The 15679-nt window shown below is 45.9% G+C and overlaps 1 protein-coding gene across 1 annotated transcript in view; it reads left to right on the top strand.

The window, feature by feature from the left end:
• The first annotated feature begins 2723 nt into the window (after nt 1-2723).
• The window catches only part of DDAH2 (DDAH family member 2, ADMA-independent), a 41952-nt gene continuing 28996 nt past the window's right edge, over nt 2724-15679 (top strand). Inside the window, exon 1 of the mRNA XM_087708498.1 lies at nt 2724-3072. The gene's annotated coding sequence lies outside the window, so the exon portion shown is untranslated. The remainder of the gene's footprint in view (nt 3073-15679) is intronic.

Raw genomic sequence — 15679 nt, 5'->3', positions numbered from 1 at the left:
AGAAGAAAGGATAGATGGAAGGGAAAGGAGAGAGGAAGAAAGTAGAGAAGGGAGGGAGAAAAGAAGGGGAAAAGAAGATGGTGTCAAAACAGGCGAGGGATGGTAAACAAAGCAACCCAAATGATATAGTATAAATAAATGGAATGACAAATGTATAAGAACGACGAATGTAAAAAAGAATAATAACTATGTGAATGTATACCTTTAATTGTATATAGAAAACAAAAAATAAAACATTTTAAAAATAAACAATTGCAGTGATTCATTTAATAATGGTGGCAAGAAAAGTTGTAAAATCTTCCTTCTTCTGTTTTCCTCACGACGACAACCCTGTGCAGTATCAGCAATGAGAGAGAATCCTTGATACCAGGAAGAAATGCTCATTTTTGCATCTGGTATCTTGGTACTCGGGACTCTGCTTACAGATCTTTGGCAAAACTCACTTAACAACTTAACAACAGAACTTTTGGCCTCAACTGTCGTGATGGCCAAATGTGGCTTTTTCAGGCTCGTGCCTCGGTGTGCATTTTTTTCCAATGAGACAAACCGAGACAGAAAGATAATTTTATTACAATTTATCTGAATATTCAGACAAAAGGGATTCCCCTCATTCAAAGAGGGAACCCTGATTTTAGCTTACATCCCCTTTTATAGTTAACATAACAAAGAAGTCTGAAAGAGGAAAGTTGATTGGGCAGGATAATAGCATGCATGTTTATTAAAATGAGGTCTGAAGGTGCATAAATTGTAAGGAAAAAAGTTGTTTAATGTTCACAAGAGATAATAAGCCAGACCCCAATTTGTACTAACAAACTTTTCTTATCAGGAGCTAGTCTCCAGCTTGTTTATCAGTTTAGGAATGTGAAAAGTTAATAAATCTTGAGCATCACTTTAAAAGAAAGAATGTAAATCAGATTAAAATACAAGCTAGTTATGTTAAGTTAACAAATAACAAAACCCATGGTTATCTGCCCATCATCCTTGCAATTGATAAGTTAGTAGCCTGGTTGTTAAGTGAATCTGGCTTCTCCATTCCCCATTGACCTTGCTTGTCAGAAGGTCACAAAAAGGATCACATGACCTTGGGGCACAGCAGTGGTCCTAAATATGAACCAGTTGCCAAGCGTCTGAATATTGGCCACACGATCATGCGGATGCTGCAAAGGTTGCAACTGTGAAAAACGGTCGTAAGTCACATTTTTCAGTGCCGTTGTAACTTTGAATGGTTACTAATGAACTGTTGTAAGTCGAGAACTAGCTGTGGTCTTCTATGGAGTTTTGATTGTTAAGTTATTGTAGTCTTAAGTCTAGGCCTGATCGGACTTGATTTCACAACTGCTTTTACAACGGTCATAAAGGGGGGTTACCACAGTCACTAAACAAATCACATAGTTGGTAAGTGAATCTATCTACCTAAGTTAGGACTACCTAAATACAATGTTCAAGGTGGGCCATAAGGAAAGGGGAATAAAAAGTCAGTTGCATCCTGAGATTGTTTAAATGAGGTGCGCTAAACCTCAAGGTTTCTGTTTTCTTTATTTATGTCTCTCTCTATATATTTATTTATATAAATAGATTTATATGGCCACCCAATTCACGCAGTGACTTTTATCCTCTTTCCATTTTCCAGACTTCATAACCTTCTCCTTTCCCCTGAACTTCAACCTTAAGCCAAGCTTTGGGCAAGCCCAATGCCCCTAGATTGTGTTGTGTCTCTTATGTCGTATAATATATGTGGGTATGTGGGGTATATGCATAATTTATATATATATATATAGAGAGAGAGAGTGAGTTCAGATCAATGCCCCGTTGCTGGGTGGGCGTGGCCATGGTGGATGTGGCCTAGTCCCTCCTGCATCTTGGCGGGGTGGGGAGGGTGTTTCTGCCCTCCCTGAACCTTCGCCAGGCCCTGCCTTTACCTGGCATCCAAAACAGAGATTCCTGGGAGGGGCGGGGTGAGGTGGGCGGGGCCAACCAGCTGTGGGATTTGGGCATTTGCCGTTTGGATATATATGTGCCTATATATATAGGTTGAGTAGGACGCAAGATTCACATGTATACATTCGAACCAGACTATTGTTTCTGTGTCAGATAATATATGTGGGAATATATTTATTTATTTATTATTTATTTATCTTGTCATGTTTATGCAGTGTACATTGGAAGTGATGATGACCCTTTTGAGAGCTGTATGCCACGAGATTTCATTTTAATGCTTGCCGATTAGTGTACAGGTCTAAGTCAACTCGCTCTTTCTCCGTTTCTCAAGGGTTCTTGCGTAAAGAGCTCCCGTCCCATTGCACCGCTTCGTTCGGACAGCCTTTTTTTTTTTAAAGCCCCGATGCGGGCTAGAAACTTTTTTCATTTAATTTTTAAGAATCGTGTTTTGCCGGCCCCGCTTCCTAGGAGACCCCGAGCCTCGCGACCCCACCCGAGGACGATCCCTTCCCTCCCACACTTCTCCCAGATTCCAAACAGATTCTTTCTTTTCGCGGGGGATCCGCTCCTGCCGCGCTCACCCCTTCCGCGAAGGGAAAACGCCTTTTCTCGCTTTTCCCACGTCGCGAGAGGCGTCCATTCTTGGACCGACGCCTGGAAGTGGGAGTGGGGCGGGTGTTTTGCTTTGGAACCAGCCCTGTGGGGAAAAGGGAGGGGCTTGCCGGAGCCCCAGCCCCTCCCAGCCCCCAGCCTCCAGACAATGAGCTCCCGACCCACCGACTCTCCCCTCTCCCTCCCGCGCGCGTCCAGAGCCCCCCCCCGCTCCGCCTGCTTTGAGAAAGAGGAGTTGGGGGGGAAAGGGGGCTGAGCGTCTGGGTTGATCCCGCCCTCCCGGCCGGCCGTTCCCCGCTGCCCAGCGTCCGCCAGGCTGCTGAAGGGACGGACGGGCGGCGCGGGCGCGGGTGCTCCGGTCCGGACAGAAAGAAGGATCAGAGCTCAGGAAGGGGAGTCCTCGCGTGGGAATCCTCCTTACTCTCCTCGGTCCCTTTCTCTGGAGTCGCCGGCGAGGAGAAAAAGAAGGAGAAAAAAAGGGAGAGACGGGACTTTCCAGTGAATGGACTCGCCGAAGGAGCGGTAAGAGATGGGGGGAGTGGCGGGGCTGGCCGGCCGGGTCCTGCGGGAGGGGAAGGGTGAGTGGCGCGGGAGGGACGATGTAAGGAGTGGAGTGAGTGGAGTGAGTGGGTGGGGCAGGGATCTCCGACTCCGCAGCTCTCCCCCCCCCCCCCCCAGACGAGCAGGTCGGCTTGGAGAAGGGTTGATTTCCTCTGGTCCGGGCTTGGGTCTCTTCGGGGAGAGATTTGGGGCCATGGGGAGACGCACAGCGGGGCGAGTCTTGCAAGGGCTTAAGAGGGGGAGGGCGTGCTTCACTCCGGGGAGGGAGGAATTGCTACGAACAGCCCTTGGTTGCATAAACAGAGGCATATAGAATCAAAATCACTCCAAGTAGGAGTTACCGCTGTACAAAGCTTTAGTATAAGAACACACCTGGAATCCTGGATCCAGTTTTGGGGTCACCACGTTATCAAACACAGACAAAAAAGAGGTTGAGACTTTGGAAAAAGTGCCAGAGAAGAGCAACTAAGATGATTTAAAGGCCTGGAGACTAAAACGTATGAATGGTTGCAGGATTTGGGTTTGGCTAGTCTAGAGGAAAAGAAGGACTAGGGGTGACACGATAGCAGTATTCTAGTATTTGAGAGGTTGCCACAAAGAAGAAGGAGTCAACTTATTTTCCAAAGCACCAGAAGGCAGGAGAAGAAACAATGGATGGAAACTAATCAAGGAGAAAAGCAACCTGGAATTGAGGAGAAGCTTCCTAACAGGGAGGGACAACCAGTGGAACAGCTTTGCCTTCAGAAGTTGTAGGAGCTTCATCATTGGAGGTGTTTAAGAAGAGACTGGACAGTCACTTGTCTGAAATGGTATAGGGTTTCCTGCTTGAGCAGGGGGTTGGACTAGAACACCTCCAAGGTCCCTTCCAGCTCTGATTGAACTGGTAGGGCAAGGAGCTCAGAATTGAAGTGACCTGTTGGTGGGTGATTAACCAGCAGAATTAATCAGTTAGTTAACCAATTAACCAGTGGAATAGCTTGCCTCCAGAAGTTGTGGGTGCTTCATCACTGGAAGTTTCAAAAAGAGACTAGACACCTACCTGTCTGAAGTGGTACAGGGTCTCCTGCTTGAGTAGGGGGCTAGAAGACCTCCAAGATCCCCTCCAGCTCCATTCTGATTGATTGGTGTTAAGAAAAAGGAGTGAGCTGGAGATGTCAGCCCTGGTGGGATGGAGGTTGAGTCTTGAAGGCCTTGTTTGGTCTGCTTGGCAGAAAAAGAGTGCATTTCTTCCTGGGGCAGGAGAGGGGAGATTGAGCTGAGTGATGGGGACAGGAGAGGAGTTAGAGGACCACTCAAATGGGACAATGTGTGGATGTCTTTTTCATCAGGGATGCATCAGAAGAAGCCCAACAGAAGTTCAGGGGTAATAAAAGAATAACAGAGTTGGAAGGGACCTTGAAGGTCTTCTAGTCCAACCACCTGCGTAGGCAGGAAACCCTACACCACTTCAGACAAATGGCTATCCAACACCTTCTTAAACAGTTCCAGTGTTGGAGCATTCACAACTTCTAGAGGCAAGTTGTTCCACTGATTAATTGTTCTCACTGTCAGGAAATTTCTCTTTAGTTTTCAGTTGCTTCTCTCCTTGATTAGTTTCCACCCATTGCTTCTTGTCCTACCCTCAGGTGCTTTGGAGAATAGCTTGACTCCCTCTTCTTTGTGGCAGCCCCTGTGATATCGCAACACTGCTATCATGCCTCCCCTAGTCCTTCTTTTCATCAGACTAGACCTACCCCAATTCACAAATTAGGGTGTTGGCTCCTTGGCCACTTTTCTCTTCTGGTCCTAACTAGGCCTTTTCCACCAGTGTTCTCCAGATACCTTGGATCTCAGCTGTCATTTCCCCAGCCAAGGTTGGGAGGGGTGTGTGATGAAAATTGTGGTTCAGTATCTTTGAAGTCATCCAAGGAAGAGCTGTTCTAGCAGTTGTCCATCCAACCCTCAATTCATTAGGACTCTGAAATCGTCCAAGCACAAAACTAATATTATTATTTGGGGAAGGACTTGCTGGATTTCTTTGAGGAAGGAGGAAGAACTTGGAGATACATTTACCAGGTATGAGGATGTCCCAGAATTGTGGTGGGTCTCTTGAATGTCCAACCTGGAAGAGGACAAAGGAGGAGGAGACTGTAGCTGAGATGGGCAACGGATTGTGGTTAATCCTTAAAGTTAGTAAAGTGGAACAAATCATGGCTAGGACCAGATAAAAGAAGCAAACATACTTGGTGAGACGGTCCAAAAGCTAGCTTGATGGCCAAAGAGTGTTTAAGAGACTTAATGCTCTGCAGAGGGTCCCAGATTTACTTTCCATCGTCATCGGAAACAGCAAGAAAAGTTAGTGGCCAAGTTCACACATCTGCCAAAATGAAGCTGGACACACATCATTGTAAAAGGGTGAAGCTGGCCTTGTATAATGTGGATTCCAGTTTCCAGTGTTTCTTTTCTTGGCTGCGAGGATGAACTTTTTCACTTCAAGGGTGTATCCTGTCATCTTAGCTACAGAGGCTGCTTTCTGGAGCGGAAAGCATTAAGGCAGTCTGTTCTTGATTATAGGGTGTGCTGCATCTTTTGTTTCAGTACTATTTGCTGGAGTCGTGGAATGGTATGAAGTTGATTTTAATTTCCCGTGCATTTGGTACCATGACTGAGTTTCTATCATGGAAGCCACGTCCTTCTTAACAGAAGGGTTTTTGGGTGGTGGCAATGGGACATCTGGATTAATGGTAATAAAGAGGCCTTTTCACTAGTAGTCTGTTGTGGGGTTTAGTTATAGGGAATTGATCTCGCTGCCATTGTTATTTTGGCATGATTGCATTGTTTGTTTCGGTCTTCAAAGTTGGAAGAAAAAGTGGGATGGCAAATATTAAGACGAACCTGAACTGCTCTGTGCAAACTGAATTGTCACCGAGAGAGCTGCTTGGGTTCTCCCCCCCCCCCCCAACCTGGTGCCAATCCAGTAGCATCAGACTGTAACTCTGACCACTTGAATCAGCAGGTTGGTAATCCTATTGTCTGGAGATAAAAAGAGGTCATGGACGGATCCAGATTTTAGCCCCCACTCAGCATAGGAACTTGCTGGATGGGCTTTGAAGGGATTTCTGGGTTCACTGTATCTCCTACATTCATAATGAGGTTAAAATGTGGGGTGGGAAAACCTACAAAGATGATGAAGGATAAACACGCCATAAATCAGTCCTTTGGTTTGGGCTCAATGGAACCTTTGGAGTTGGCCTCTACAGTGAAGTCTTGATTGTTGAATTAAAATGTCGAAGTGGATGCATGTAAGATCTTATATGTGCTTTAAGTGCAATTCCTCCCTCCTTTCTTTCTTTCTGTCTGTTTGTCTGTCTTTCTTTCTTTCTTTTCTCTCCTGCTTTCTTTCTTTTCTTTCTCTTTCTCTTTTTCACTCTCTTTTCCTTTTCTTTCTTTTCTTTCTTTTCTCTCTTTTTTTCTTTTTCTTTCTCTCTCCTTTTTTGCTTTCTTTCTTTCTCTTTCTTGTTTAGTTTCTCTTTTTTCTTTCTTTCTTTCTCTTTTCAATCTCTCTCTTTTCTTTCTTCCTTTCTTCTTTCATTTCTTCTTTTCTCCCCCCTCTTGCCCCCTCCCCTTTCCTCCCTCCCTCTTTCTTTCCTTCCTTCCTTCCTTCCTTCCTTCCTTCCTTCCTTCCTTCCTTCCTTCCTTCCTTCCTTCCTTCCTTCCTTCCTTCCTTCCTTCCTCTTAAACATTCAGTGTCCAAAGTTGATTATTTCTGATCCCACATGGCCAATCTGCTTCCCTTCCCATGACCAAACCAGACCAACAGAAAGGAAAGAATTCCCTGGCTATGAATTTCATCGTTTTTTCTTTGCAGAGAGGGAAGAAATTGGACTGTGGATTGAAACAACGTGCAGGAAAGGAAAGGAAAGGAAACAATACATATCTTTTTTCCTTGACAAGGTTTATGCTCTGCCTAGAGGACTTTTTCTCATTTCATTTCAGCTCTGTAGCCTTTTGCTCCTCTTGATTGCATCTGTGTTTTATGATTCCTGTTGGGATAGAAGTGAATCTTCATATGTATGTCCAGCGCGGCTGGCCTGGAATCACCTCGTGGTTGATTAGAAAAACTGCTGCTTGATAAACTTACCTGACTGTTCCGCATTTGGTGATAAAGGAGTCCAATTGTTAACATCAGCAGTAAATAACGGCAACCAGCCTTATTGGTATCTCTGGAGCATGAAGGTTAAATGGGTGATTTACATGGGACGTGGGAATAAGCCCTGAGCTCTTTCCCACTCAAAGTGGTTTGGACTAAAAAAGGCTTATGGGTAAGACAGAGCTCATATGCTCTTGCTGGGTCACTGACTTGCCTTCTTATGTTCCTTATCAACAGAGAGAAGACTAAGGGTCTGTCTCCCAGAGAGTCCTTTGGGCTTGCACTTCACCATTCTATGCCAGAGATGGGAAACAATGAGCCCTTCATGACTTGTGGACTTCAACTCCCAGAATTCCTGAGACAAGCATGGTTGCCTCAGGAATTCTGGGAGTTGAAGTCCGCAGGTTATACAAGGGCCATCGTTCCCCACCCCTGTTCTATGCTTATACTTCCCCCATAAGAGAAGAAAGGGGCTGCGTTTTCCCAAAGGAAATTGGGAAGACCTGCCAAAGAAGTGTATTCATTTCATATCTGCAAAAATGCCTGGAAATAAGAAACATTTCTGCTAAAAGGAAAATCCGTTGAAGGGAGTCTTGAAAAGAAGAGTGTTTAAGGACCTCCTAAATCTTAAGAGTTGCAAAAACATGGGGCCATCACTGAGAAAACCCCGCAGAGTCCATAATATTGGTACAGTTCTGACCTAGGCTTCCCAAGAGCATGAAGCAAACTCCTGGTCCAGACAAAAACCCCTTTTATTAATTTATGGTGTATATTGCTCATTGACATCCAGTAAAGTCTTTCCAGGGAGGATTTACAGTCAGAGACCTTATCTGGCTTGGAGAGCTGCCAGGCTGATCTCTGCAAAACTTGACAAGGAGTCTCTGAGAGTCACGAATCAATTAAATGAACTGTCTCCTGCAAACTCCACTCCCCTTTCGCTTCTCTTTTATTTCCTCTGGGAGGGGCCATTCATCATCCACCTGTGGCCTTGCTCCCAAGTCGACCCCTGTTCTTTAGCTGTACCCTTCGTCTGGCAACTCTGTGCATGCGCACACTGGGAACAGGCTCCAGCTGTTCCTCTGCCTCACTGATGTCTGACTCTGAAGGCAGCTGACAACTGGCCTACGGCTCTGGCCCCCTTTCTACCTCCGATGCAGAGCCCTCATCAGCAGAGCCTTCCCCAGACTCCAGGACTGGCCCATGTTCCTCCCCAATCTCCTCACTGTCCGGATCTGCTGCCAGCTCTGCTGGTTGCTGGCAGGCCACAACAGGTACAATCCTAATTGCTGGCACTGGAGAAGGAGCCCTGAAGTTGATTTCTAATGCTCAGACAATATTGGAAGGCAATTCTTGTCACAGGGGGATGTTTTTCTGTTTCTGTGTTATGTATATAACTTGGAATCACACCAAGGAGAGAAAAATCAGGGCAGAGTTGGCTCCAATGTTCTCCTGGCATCAAGATGAGTCCATTCACCTTAAAAATCCTGACCAGAGATCTTTTTCTTGCCATTGGGGGTTAGGGTAACCTGGTCATCTGCGCATCCAACCTAGAAGGAAGGAGACATTTTCTGACAGTCAGAACAATTTATCAGTGGAATAGTTCATCTCCTGGAGTTGTGGGTGCTCCATCACTGGAGTTTCTCAAAAATAGGCTGGACAGTCATTTGAACGGGATGGTGTAAGGTTTCCTGCCTTGAGCTGGAGGTTGAACACTACAAGGCCTCTGAGGCAGCGGTGGGATTCAGCCTGTTCGGACCGGTTCGGGCGAACCGGTTCGCTCCGATGATCAGGTGGGTATGCCTGCCCCTGCACGTTACTTACCTGTTCTGACCCCCCAGCCTGTGAATAAACCAGAACACAGGCTTGGCTGTTTGCCACTGTTTAATTTACTGAGATAACGGATCCTTTGGCTGAGGGCCCAGGCAACTCACGTTCAAGAGAGTATCTCTGCAGCAACCCAGATAGTTCAAACGAACAGACACGGCTAGAATACACAGATAGATTTTCTTAACTACTAATTTGAACGGTTGTTTCCTGCAAATGTCCCCTCCCAACGCCTCACCTATAATCTCTCTTGGGAGGGGCCAATCCACAACCACTTGTGCTTAATCATCTTCTGTGAGTCTGCCTACAGAGTTGCTGCTTCCGTTTCTCAGCCCTTCTCAATCTAGCATCAGGGACAAACTCCCTTTGATCCTCCCCACTGCTCCATATCTCAGGCGCCTCCTGGTGACTAACCAGCCTCTCTGGTCCCTGCTATGAGTCTGAACCCTGCCCAGGGTCCTCCAGGGCAGACTCATATGGTTCCTCGCTATCCGAGTCCATCAGCAGCTCAACCGGATCCTGCTGGGCTACAACACTTACCTATATCCACTTAGCTGATTTGCACAGCAAAGCAGATTGCCGCGCCTCCGCTGTGTTACTCCCCAAGAAGTAACGTGGAAGGTAAGTTTTATTAAAACTGTGCACACATATGTAGCATGCATCAGGTGTGTGCATGTGTGGAGCATGCATGCGTGTGTGGAGCATGCGTGCGTGCAGCACATGATCACTGAACCGGTTGTTAAACCAGCAGGATCCCACCACTGCTCTGAGACCCCTTCCAGCCCCATGATTCTACCTTCTATGGGTTATGGTTTCTTTCCCCAATCTTGGTTGAATGGATAACAGCTGGATAAACTCAGTGGGAGGAAGTTTCTCCTTCACCTTCTACCTCCTTTATAAGCCACAAGATTGCTTAACATTCTCGGCACTTGCCTGACGTTCTCATATCCCAGACTTTCCTGCATGAGATTCCCTGAGAGATGTGGGGACATTTTTGGGGTCTCTTGTTCCCAAACATCCATCTTTATCTTATATTCTACAGAGGTTCTCATGGATGGGTGGTTCTCTGTGTTTGAGTTTGCTCATCGTGTTGTCTTCTTTACTTCTGGATCTTCTCCGTCTCCCTCTCCCTCCGACCATAAACTTTAAAGAGAAATAAATATGGCAATTTTTTCCCCCTGCCTTAGTAGTACATCCTGGCTGCTCCCTTTAGCCAGAATTCTTTCTGCTCCATGAGGCCCAGTTTCCTTTTCTAAATAGTCCAGCTGCACAGGGACCACCCATGCCGACCCCTGCTGACCTCCGTTGGTGACTTCCATAGTTCAGCTTGCACGAGGAAAATGTCTGTTGCATGCAAGTGTGGGCGGTGTGCAGGCCTGCAGAGATGTCAGGATTCCTGGGCCCGAAAGGTTTTTTTCCCCTTTGCAATGAATCGGTTCTTTTGCCAAAACAGCTGAGTTGCAGAGCAAGTTCTTTTCGTGACTGTGTTTTGTCTGCAAGGGACTCACGAGACCGAGATAAGGGCCATTAGCCTTAGGAGGCCATTTCTGAGGCTGCTTCCACCTCTAATCTCCCACATGAATTGAAAACATACTTGTTTTTTTTTTTAACCCTATCTGTATATCAATGCATTTGGGAGAGAATCAATTTTTCCTCCCTAACTTTGAGCCTTATGTGGCTATAGGCATTCTTTGGGGTCTTATTTCACTGCTACGTTGCGGTTTGCTGATTTATTTCCTTATGTCAATTTGTACGGCTTCCCCCATTGCAACAGGGACTCTGGGCAGCTAATACAGGGTTAAAAACTCAAATGCAATGAAACAACTGCTAAGTATACATCAGGGTAGCCAAGTCCTCATAAATAACGTATCCATCTTGCAGGCCCCATTAACATCCCAACTCCCCCAAGTTTGGGAAAACAGCCACATTTTTGAAGACTTTATGAAAAAGCCAGCAAGGTTGAAGCTAACTAGAGGCATGTGGGGTTCCAGAGAGCAGGCATCGACACAAATCAGATGACATTCTCTGATGAATGGGACCTGGAACATTCCTCTTTGATCTAACCCTACTGCACATGGGCCAGTCCTGGAGTCTCGGGAAGGCTCTGAGGAGGGCTCTGTGTCGGAAGCAGGAAGGGGGCCAGAGCTGTATGCCAGTTATCAGCTGCTTTCAGAGTCAGACATCAGTGAGGCAGACGAACAGCTGGAGCCTGTTTCCAGTGTGCGCATGCGCAGAGTTGCCAGACGAAGGGAACAGCTAAAGAACAGGGGTCGAACCTAGGGATTCTCTTCAAGTGTGGTTACTGATCCTGGTTTAGTGTGGCCTTTGACCCCAGCCCCTTCTGGAGCCTTGTGGGAAATTTAATATTCATTTACTTATTTAATAGATTTGTATGCTATCCACCTGTGACAAGGCCCTCTTTGAGATACCGAGGTAGAACATGTTTGAACCTTAGGTCAAAATCTTCATCTGATTTCTGGACTTGTCTGGACTTGTTACAAGCTTATCCCAAACTTGTTTCTTAAACTCAATCCAACAGGTTTTTTTTTGTTTGCTTGTTTGTTTTCAGTGGGGATTTTCTGGTGGAGCATCACGTTTGAACCTTAGATCAAAATCTTCCATCAACCTTAGTTCAAAATCCTTCCTGCTCTCCGAGTTTAGTTTTTTTGCTTGCACCAAGAATTCCACAGTTCAACCTGAGCTATACGTATTTTCTTCCGCTGGTAGAGATGTACTTTTCTGGCCCTTCTCTTTGATCCATTACTTGATTGGTGTCCAGGTAGTCCTTGACATATGACCGATTGCTAAAATGACTGTTCAGAGTTATGACGGATCCCTTCCCCACCCAGTTATGAACTGATTGCAAAGTTCTGACTGCATTTTGGGTGCTCAGAAACCAGACCACGTTTATGGCAGCTTACAGTAGCGTGGTCATAAGACCATGATTTATGAAGTTTTTGTAGAACATTGATGTTTATCATCATTATTTAACGACCTCATATTCCTTTGCGGGGTGGTGTCCGGGCAATTGAATGGAGCTAGCAGAGTGTTTAATGGCCGGATGCCCTTCCTGTCACCAATGCGGAGCTTTGTTCAACAGATATATTCTCATTGTTCCCAGAGAGAGAAAATACGTGCCTCTACCTAGGATCGAACTCACAAATGGATGTTTATGACCACTGAAAAAAGGTTGCAAAGTTAGTTTAGCCATGTGATGCCCCACGTACCACGGGTCCATAGGACCCGGCTTCATTACGATCGTAAATTGAGGACTGTCTGAACTAGATAACGAAGGAGGCATGGTTACAGCGTTACAAGCTCTCTCCTGTGGTTGGGTCTTGCTGAAAATGGGTGCAAACTACTTTGGGGTGAATTTGGTTCCTTTGTACAGATCCCTTCCACTGGGGATCAGCATGTAAACATGGCATTTCTGCTCTGCACTATAAAACAGAGTCCAAACTGAACAGAAACATGCAAAGATTCAACTGCGTGTCGAAGCTCACGCTGGCACCTTTGCTATGTTTTTAAAACTAGAAAAGCTAGGCCCTTGGGCAAAGCTACAGACGACATAACACAGGGGTTCCCAACCTCCGGTCCGTGGACCGATCCTGGGCCGCAGCCAGAAACCAAGTCATGCAAACAAGTGAAGACCCATCCATGCAGGCAGCACACAAAACCACGGCTCCTCCGGTCTGCGGGAAAAACTTTCTCCATGGAACCAGTCCCTGGTTGAGGCCATTGTCATAACAGGACCATGGCTTTTCTCAGCTAGCATTTTATCCCTGCCTTTGAAACAGATTATTCCATCGTCCCTCCAAAGGAGCTGTGTGAATACACCAACTATGGTTTGTTAAACCTGGCTTAGTGAAAATCCTGCTGATTATAGTCTATTTAGCTCACAAAGACTATGCAAATCGTGGCTTGCTGCAGTGGTGACCAACACAGAGAGCAGAGCAGAGGTGGTATTCAGCAGGTTCCGACCAGTTCTGGATGGAAATTTTGAGTAGTTTGGAGAACCAGTAAATACCACCTCTGGCTGGCCCCGCCCCCATCTATTCTCTGCCTCCCGAGTCCCAGCTGATCGGGAGGGAATGGAGATTTTACAGTATCCTTGCCCGGCCATGCCGACCAAGCCACATCCACAGAACTGGTCGTGAAATAATTTGAATCCCACCACTGGAGCAGAGGTGGTATTCAACCGGTTTGGACCGGTTCACTGCGAACCGGTAGCAGAAATTGAGGGCGGGAACCCGCTCTGATTCTATGCCATCCTATTTAGGCACGTTTTTGAGGCTGGGCACATGTGCGGAAGACGTCCGTGCGAGCAAAGCATATGCGCGTAAGGCCTGGCACATGTGTGAAAGTGGCATGTGCTCCTGCTTAGCAGCCGTGCGTGTGCAAAGTGTGCATGCGCAGGGGGAGGGGCGAACCAGTGGTAACAAAATGTAAAGCTCACCGCTGGCAGGGATGGTTTTCGCTCCCAATTAATCTTGTTTTTCAAACCAATAAAAGTCAAGGCTATTGTTTGCATTGGAAACAGAAAAAAAACCCTCTTAGGTATTAATCATTCAATTAATCTCACTGCATAAAAGTTCAGGTGGATAAAGCAAGCTTTGGGTTTTTTTTTGAAAGAAACAATTCTTGTCACTTAAAAAATGGGCATGCCTGCTCTCCTCTTTCTACGAGACACGTGTCATCTTTTAAAACAGACGTGCTTCTAGTTATTTTTATGGGGACAGAAAAAATATATATATCAAGCTGTCTCTTTTTAATAGGTATCTTTTAAGTAGGTGAAAAGATTTTTTTTTTTAAAAAAAAAACCTGGCACGATTGCCTGGATTTGACTTGTGACTAACCTCATAAAAGCATTTTAATACAATACAATACAATATAATATAATAGCAGAGTTGGAAGGGACCTTGGAGGTCTTCTAGTCCAACCCCCTGCCTAGGCAGGAAACCCTATACCATTCTAGACAAATGGCTATCCAACATCTTCTTAAAGATTTCCAGTGTTGGGGCATTCACGACTTCTGGAGGCAAGCTGTTCCGCAGATTAATTGTTCTAACTGTCAGGAAATTTCTCCTCAGTTCTAAGTTGTTTCTCTCCTTGATTAGTTTCCACCCATAGCTTCTTGTCCGTCCCTCAGGTGCTTTGGAGAATAGTTTGACTCCCTCTTTGTGGCAACCCCTGAGATATTGGAACACTGCTATCATGTTCCCCCTAGTCCTTCTTTCTATTAAACTAGACATACCCAGTTCCTGCAACCGTTCCTCATATGTTTTAGTCTCTAGTCCCCTAATCATCTTTGTTGCTCTTCTCTGCACTCTTTCTAGAGTCTTCACATCTTTTCTACATCGTGGCGACCAAAACTGAATGTATTTTGCAAGTGTAGCACTCTCCATGTGAAACGCTGTGTTTGTGGGATAATTTTCACAGCTTTCCCTCATTTGGTGGGGTGTGTGAGTGTGTGCCACACCTCGTAGGAAGCACCACATATTTTGCCTGCTAACAAAGCATTCTGATTTCTGGGTGGTTGAACAAAAGAGAGCTTGTCCTACCGAAGGCTGAGAAACGCTCCCTTTTGCAATTCTCCCTTAGCATTAATACTGGCAAAGACTTATTTATTTTTCCCTTGTTGACCTAACCCTAACACAGCAAATAGGAGAATTTATGGCTGATCCTTGTCCTTTTGCTTGGCTAAATATGCAGTGGGTGTCAAATATGCTTGTGCTTATGGAATGTTAGGTCAGCAACAAGGCCTTTCTTAACCGAGCAATCAATCCACTGGGCTAGAAATGGGAAGACCCTGTGTTTGAATCCCTCCTTTGGCACAAAGGCAGTAGGGCAGAGGTGTCAAACACGTGATGTATCATGACTTTCCCCTACCCCCTTTGTTAAACTGGGAGGTGGGCGTGGCCAGTGCGTGACGCATCTGGCCCGCGGCCATGAATTTGACACCCCTGCAGTTGGGTGAACCTTGGCCCAGCCACTTTCGCTTAGCCTCAGGAATGTGGCAATGGCAAACCACTTCTAAAAAAACTTGCCAAGAAAACTTGTCCAGGTAGCCTCCAAGATTCGGACAGCATTGAACGGAAGAAAAACCAAACATACCTGAGGTACAATTTAGTGGAGATTCTCAGTCATCCAAGTCTTGGTTGTCCCAAAGGTGCTTTTTTCAAGAGGCAACAGGACTTTCTTGGGTTGTTTTTTTTGATGATGTTTCACTTCTCATCCAAGAAGCTTCTTCAGCTCTGTCTGGATGGTAGGGAATGGAAGGATCCTTCCATTCTCCACCATCCAGTCAGAGCTGAAGAAGCTTCTTGGATGAGAAGCGAAATGTCTTCAAATTTAAAAAAAGCGACAACTAAGTCCAGTTGCCTCTTAAAAAAAGCACCTTTGGGACAGCCGAGGTGGCGCAGTGGTTAGGCTGCAGTACTGCAGGCCACTTCAGCTGACTGCTATCTGCAGTTCAGCAGTTCAAATCTCACCGGCTCAAGGTTGACTCAGCCTTCCATCCTTCCGAGGTGGGTGAAATGAGGACCCGGATTGTTGTTGGGGGCAATATGCTGACTCTGTAAACCGCTTAGAGAGGGCTGAAAGCCCTATGAAGCG

The sequence above is a fragment of the Thamnophis sirtalis genome, unplaced genomic scaffold, assembly GCF_051295495.1.
Source record: "Thamnophis sirtalis isolate CommonGarterSnake01/CBP01778 unplaced genomic scaffold, rThaSir2_p1.2 scaffold_3, whole genome shotgun sequence".
Taxonomy (NCBI): Eukaryota; Metazoa; Chordata; class Lepidosauria; order Squamata; family Natricidae; genus Thamnophis; species Thamnophis sirtalis.
The sequence above is the reverse complement of the archived record's forward strand: the minus strand, read 5'-3'. Positions and strand labels throughout refer to the sequence as shown.